The sequence below is a fragment of the Oryctolagus cuniculus genome, chromosome 8 (genome assembly GCF_051225735.1).
Source record: "Oryctolagus cuniculus isolate XC-2025 breed Fujian yellow rabbit chromosome 8, ASM5122573v1, whole genome shotgun sequence".
NCBI classification, from domain to species: domain Eukaryota; kingdom Metazoa; phylum Chordata; class Mammalia; order Lagomorpha; family Leporidae; genus Oryctolagus; species Oryctolagus cuniculus.
Genome location: NC_142874.1, coordinates 50,365,170 through 50,372,424, shown reverse-complemented (window position 1 = coordinate 50,372,424; position 7,255 = coordinate 50,365,170). Strand labels below are relative to the sequence as shown.

At 42.2% G+C, this 7,255-nt stretch overlaps 1 pseudogene; it reads left to right on the top strand.

Moving 5' to 3' along the window:
* The first annotated feature begins 6,852 nt into the window (after positions 1–6,852).
* LOC149125008 (U2 spliceosomal RNA) lies at positions 6,853–6,990 on the top strand (annotated as a pseudogene).
* Positions 6,991–7,255: the final 265 nt, after the last annotated feature.

Below are 7,255 nucleotides of genomic sequence, written 5' to 3'. Positions count from 1 at the left end.
TGCTCAGGTGTTCCCCTTAGATGTTCCTGGTGCATGTTGTCTCTCTCCTCCTTTATAGTCCTCTTCCACCAATCCCAACTCTGCTACCCACACGCCGAGTACGCTGCTCTCCTGCAATCAGGAGCAGGTCCTGCTGTTTATTGGTTGAACTGGAGGCAGCTGAGTAGAAGCTGTTTCTTCCTCTCCCAGCGCCATATTGTGGGAGAGCAGATGCATAGAATAAGTCTTAATTCCAGTAACAGTCTAATCTGAGTTGCTCCCCACATTTATTATTTTGAGGTTTTGTTTAATCTTTTCCCTGTCTGCTAACTGTACATTTTATGAGGGCGGGGACCTGGTGTGTCATGAGTACATGAGACTTCTGATACCTAGTGCAGTGTTGGGCACCTGGGGAGGGAGCACCAGAATTTTATTCACACTGAAATGGTGGATAAAACTCTGGCTCTAATGCTTCACTAATGAATGAATCTCACTTTCTTTTTTTTTTTTTTAAAGAATTATTTTATTTATTTGAAAGAGTGACAGAGAGAAGTAGAGCCAGAGAGAGAGGGAGGTCTTCCATCTGCTGGTTCACTCCCCAAATGACCTCAATGGCCAGAGGTGAGCTGATCCGAAGCCAGGAGCCAGGGTGCAGGGGCCCAAGGAGTTGGGCCATCTTCAACTGCTTTCTCAGGCCAGAGGAGAGAGCTGGATCAGAAGAGGAGCAGCTGGGACTCCAACCAGTGCCCACATGGGGTGCCAGCACTCCAGGCTGGGGCTTTAACTGGTTGTGCTGCAGCGCCGGCCCCAGAATCTCAGTCTCTAAAGAGCTGAAAAGGATGCTTAACCCAGTTTATTCGCCATGAGATGAAACATGATTGATGTTATAGAATGATCGTGTTGATACTTAAACTGTTTCACAATGAAGATGTTAAGCATACAGCATGTCTGAGTGCCACTCAATATTTTAGGAATCTTTTGACCTGTGATCTGGGTCCTTGGAAATCCACTTAAAATAATTACAGTGCAGTTAAGCATGTAAATAGAATTTGAGCACCAGAAGTCTCAGATTCATAAGAGAGGTAATGTTTAGAAAGATAATTTATCTAATTGATTTAACCTAGTAAAATGTTGTTTATTGGTAGCAGAATGAGCATTTTTTTCTACATGTACAGCAGTATCGCAATGTTACAACTGAGTTTAGTAAAAGGCAATTTTTCTTTGGTGTTCAATCAAGGACTAAACTTATTCTAAAATATGAATAAGGACCAAAGAAAGATTTGATGTGATAGCTTGGTAGATTTTAGAGTTAGTGACTCATCTAAAATTAAATTTTTGAGAGGGTGAGGAAGGATATACTAAATATTAGGAGCTGGTATGTTATATTTATTATGCTTCATCTCTTTTTAAAGCAGGATTTCATAGAATCTTAGACTCAGGAAAGTCTTTATTTCTTGTGAATATAAGCAGTGTGATCCCTTTGTAGGTTGTTAATTCTTTTTTTTTTTTTTTTTTTTGACAGGCAGAGTGGACAGTGAGAGAGAGAGAGACAGAGAGAAAGGTCTTCCTTCCATTGGTTCACCCCCCAAAGGGCTGCTACGGCCAGCACATTGAAGCCAGCACGCTGCACCAATCTGAAGCTAGGATAGAATCTGGCGCCCCAACTGGGACTAGAACTCAGGGTGCCGGTGCCACAGGTGGAGGATTAGCCTATTGAGCCATTGTGCCGGCTGGTTGTTAATTCTTGAAGCACCGTAGTAGGTCCTATGAGATAGATTGTGAGATAGTCACGTAGTCACCCTGGGACATGTTGGGGACCATTCTTTCTGAGAGATCTTTAAGATTCCCAATTATTCCTTGATATTGAAAAATCACACCTAAATCTAATGTGTTCCCTGGGGTCTAAGCCAGACACACAGGATTCAAGGTAGAAGCCCTTTTACTTAATGTGCCATAGCGTATCCCACTTATCCTTGGACTAGCCAGACTGACGCTCTTGCTATTATTGATGGTGCTCCCATGCCTGCACACATTCTTTTTCTGTTTCCTAGTGAGCTTATATTCTTCCTTCAAACTGTAGCTAAAGCCTTTTCTTCATCTGCTGCTTTAGATGCTCCTTCCTCTACCATAGTGTTGCACCTTGCACATAACTCTATGGTAGCAATTATGATATTGTAAGTCTATTTACATGTCTATCTCATGCCCCACACAGGAATAGGCTTGAAAACTTTGTGTATCTAGAATTATCACAAAATCTGGTAACTTTAATACAATGGCTTCATGGGCAGTGCCCTGCTTTGACACGTTGAGAGTGATAAAATCTGGTTTGGGATGAGTAGTGTCTTGGGATAGGGAAGAATTTTGTCTTTGGGGAATACATAGCAAAGTGACCACAGCATTTTATAAGAATGTTACAAGAGATTCTAACAACCTATTGAAAAATAAGTCTGTCTTTATCTTTCTGATGCCTGACACTTAAAGAGGTGGAGACAGGGCATTTATGCTGCAACAGTGAATGACAGATCTAGATTCCAACAGAATGGTAAAAAAAATTTATAGGGTTTTATTAAAGTTATTTTATGCTCAATCTGTAGAAGATATTGTAGAAGATGACTAAACTTGTCCTCAACTGAGCATTTCAGCTATTTTATATCCAGTTTCCCTTGTTGAGTATAAGGTATGGGCATGTGACTTAGTTCTTTCAATGGAATGTGAAAGCAAATATTGTATGCTATATCCTAACCGAGTCATGGAAACCTCTCAAATACAATCTCTTGTGTTCTTTTCCATTACAGGTTGCAGAAATTGAAGTGATCTCCATCATGACCTTTGAAGACTGGTGTTGAAAAAGAGAGCACAAGATGGAAAGGAATCTACTTTCCTGACAATGCACTGAAGAAGGTTACTTGACCAGAAAACCCCAATTAGACTGTTCTGTGATGGAGAAGTAAACTTTTATTATGTCTGAATACTGAATATTGAGGTTTGTTATATCAATCAAGCATCATCCTAATCTATATAGAAAAATATTTCTTTCCTTAGATATTGGGTCATAAGTTCCCTTCTTTTTAATTACTTAATATATCAAGTAGAATTAGACCATGTGTTACAATTCCACTCATCTTGCTAGGAAAAACAAAGAAGGAATTTCACTCACAAACTCTCCTGAGGATGTAATATCTGACTTCATTTCTTTTTTTTTTTAATTTTCTAAAGTAGCAGTCTTTTTATTTATTTATTTATATTTATTTATTTGACAGATAGAGTTAGACAGTGAGAGAGAGAGACAGAAAGAAAGGTCTTTCATCCGTTGGTTCACCCCCCAAGTGGCCGCTACGGCTGGTGCTGCGCCGATCTGAAGCCAGGAGCCAGGTGCTTCCTCCTGGTCTCCCATGCAGGAGGGGCCCAAGCACTTGGTCCATCCTCCACTGCCCTCCTGGGCCACAGCAGAGAGCTGGACTAGAAGAGGAGCAACCAGGACAAGAACTCGGCACCCATATGGGATGCCAGCGCCGCAGGCGGAAGGTTAACCAAGTGAGCCATGGCGCCGGCCCTATCTTCATTTCTATTCCTTCCACTATGGCTTGTCCTTTGTATGGTTGAGGCTGATTCACCTACCTGTCCACTCTCCTGATCTTGAGAAGAGGGAGGAGAGACTAGGGCAAGCAGCTTTCAGTGAGAGATGACTCGGAAGTTACACAAGCAGTGTAGCTTCTGCTTTATTGGCTTGAACCTGGACAAGGAGAGGGAAGTGGGACATGCTGTCACTAGGTCTGCTAACTTCAAGATCGGCTGCTGGCCGGCACCATGGCTCAATAGGCTAATCCTCCGCCTGCAGCGCTGGCACACCGGGTTCTAGTCCTGGTCGGGCGCCAGATTCTGTCCCGGTTGCCCCTCTTCCAGGCCAGCTCTCTGCTGTGGCCAGGGAGTGCAGTGGAGGATGGCCCAAGTACTTGGGCCCTGCACCCCATGGGAGACCAGGAGAAGCACCTGGCTCCTGGTTTCGGATCAGCATGGCCGGCCACAGCGGCCATTGGAAGGTGAACCAACGGTGAAGGAAGACCTTTCTCTCTGTCTCTGTCTCTCTCTCTCACTGTCCACTCTGCCTGTCAAAAAAAAAAAAAAAAAAATCGGCTGCTAACTCCTCTCTATAAAGAAAGTAGAGGGAAATAGATTCTGGAGGAAAAGTAGTCACTCTTAGACTCCTGCCCTCTCCGCAAGGGAGACAATGCAGACAGAGCTCAATCAAGTTTCTATGTCTATCTAGTTCAGAGTCCACAAACTCTAAGTGATGCACATTTTAAAAATTAACTCATGGGGTATTTCAAAAAGTTCTTCAAAAAATGTAATTAAAAGATAAACTTAGGAGTTGGTACTGTGGTGTAGAAGATTAAACCTTCGCCTGCAGTGCTGGCATTCCATATGGGTGCTGGTTCAAGTCTCAGCTGTTCCACTTCCAATCCAGCTCTTTGCTAATGCACCTGGGAAGACAATAGAAGACGGCTCAAGTCCTTGAGCCCCTGCACCCACGTGGGAGATCTGGATAAAACTCCTGGCTCCTGGTTTCAGCCTGGCCCAGCCCACCTGCTGTGGCCATTTGGGAAGTGAACCAGTGGATGGGTCTCCTCTCTCTCTCTCTCTCTCTCTCTCTCTCTCTCTCTTTCCCTTTCAAATAAATAAATAAATACAATTTTTTAAAAAGATAAATTTATTTTGGCACAATATTGTCTGAATCACAGATTAGGTTTGGTCCCATTGCTCTGTGCTCTCACAGTGTCGTATAGTATAGAACACTTTATGTTCTTACAGTTCTTACAGTTCTTGAAGCTGGAAGTGCAAAATCAGGGTGTTATTATGACCATGATCCGTCTGAGCCTCTGGGTGGCATCCTTCCTGGCCTCTTCTTAGATTCTAATGGTGCTTATCAAATCTTGATGTCCTTGGCTTAAAGATGCACTACTCTAATCTGCCTTTGTCGTCACAGGGAATTCTCATAGTGTGTGGTGTGCCTCTGTCTCCATATGGCTTTTATGTTTTTTTCTTGTAAGGATATCAGTCATACTAGATCACAGTTCACCAGAATGACCTCATCTTTATCATATCTACAGACTATATTTCCAAATTAATTCACATTCACAAATACCAGGGATTAGGACTCAACATACATTTTTTTTGGAGGCCATAGTTAACCCAGAACACCCCCATTATTTCCTTTTCACGATACTCATCACCCTATATTGGAATTGTTCAGAGTTCAGCTTCCTTGAGGGACCATCACTTCTCTTTTCACTGCATCCCTGTTTTGTGTTAATAGAGAACTTTTCAAAAGATTGTGAGCTAAAAGACAACGTGGGTTGAAGACTGGAGAAGCAGTCTGACTGAGAAATCAATGCTAGAAATTTCTAGGCTCAACTAAACAGCAGGCTAGAATCACAGGTGGGGTTATACACACACAGTGGGCAATGATATGGGGGAGGAATGAAGTAGGGTCAACTCCACAACAAATTTTATAAAAGCAAAATTCTAATTGATGTCTCCCCTTTTCATCAGGTTTGCCAATCTTCTGAGTAGGGGACCGAGTCCTAAATTTTTAGAACTTTCTGTAGAGCTGCTACAATGCTTTTTCATATCCTCACATTTCTCTTAGTCTAAAAGGATGTGGTTTTGTTCCCATATCTGGGTTCCTCAAAGCAATCATTATGACTCACAGGAAGGAGAACAGAACATGGAGAATATATAATATATTTATGGGTGTGTTGTTGTATTTCCTTAGCTTTAATTTGCTGCCTTTTCCTGGACAGAGAATTATGCGTGTGTGATGCAGTGACAGACTGCACATGTCTCGGGCTCTCCACTCAGCTCACATGTAGTGTAGCTTTCAATTCACTACCACCTTACATAAATTACAGTCAAGGTTGGTCAGAGCCGTGGCTCACTTGGCTAATCCTCCGCCTTGCGGCGCCGGCACACCGGGTTCTAGTCCCTGTTGGGGCGCCGGATTCTGTCCCGGTTGCCCCTTTTCCAGTCCAGCTCTCTGCTGTGGCCCGGGAGTGCAGTGGAAGATGGCCCAAATCCTTGGGCCCTGCACCCGCATGGGAGACCAGGAGGAAGCACCTGGCTCCTGGCTTCAGATCGGTGCAGCGCGCCGGCCGTAGTGGCCATTTGGTGGGTGAACCAACAGAAAAGGAGGACCTTTCTCTCTGTCTCTCTCTCTCTCACTAACTCTGCCTGTCAAAAAAAAATTACAGTCAAGGCATCACAATATAAAACATGAAAGTGTTTCAACTTATTGGTTTTTAAAAAATAGATTTATTTTCTTTACTTAGTATATACTAAATTGATCTTCTGTATATAAAGAGAATTGAAAATGAATCTTTATGTGAATGGAATGGGAGAGGGAGCGGGAGATGGGAGGGTTATGGGTGGGAGGGAAGTTATGGGGGGGAAAGCCATTGTAATCCATAAACTGTACTTTGGAAATTTATATTTATTAAATAAAAGTTAAAAAATAGATTTATTTATTCACTTATTAAAATGTAGTGTGACACCCAGCAAGATGAGGGGAGAGAGGGAGAAAGCAAATCTTCCATCTGCTGGTTTACTTCCCAAATGGCTAAAACAGCAAGGTCTGTGCCAGACCAAAGTCAGAAGCCAGGAACTCCACTCAGGTCTCCCACATGGATGGTAGGGACCCAAGAACTTGAGCCATCACCTGCTGTTTTGCCAGGGACATAACAGGCAATTAGATCAGCAGTGGAACAGCCAGATCTTGAACTAGTACTCCTATATGAGATGCTGGCATTATAAGCAGCTGCTTAACCTGCAGTGCCACAATTCCAGCCCCTCAATTTAGTAGTTTTCAACATACTTTTTATCACTTCTTGGCCTTTTGGCTAAGATCAAGTGTAGTAACATTATGAAGGTGCTGTTAGAAGTTGATGTTATTGACTAAGGCCAGTAAAAATATCCTATGTGCTTGGTTTATGCCTTCTTCCATTTACTTTCAAATCAAATATGATCATGGCAAGAAATTCAGTGTTAATCCAGCTGTTTATTAGTTGTAATGAGTTTTCCTTTTGAGGTTCATGTTGGGATGAGATTTTTGGATCTGGTTATGTGTTGTACAGAGAAGATGGGAAGTATAATTTGAACAAAAACTTTAATATCTAGTGGTTAATATTAAAACCTATTGGACTAATTTTCTCTAATTCCAATACATATATATACGTATATATATATATGAAACTATATTTACATTACTTATAACTTACTCAGA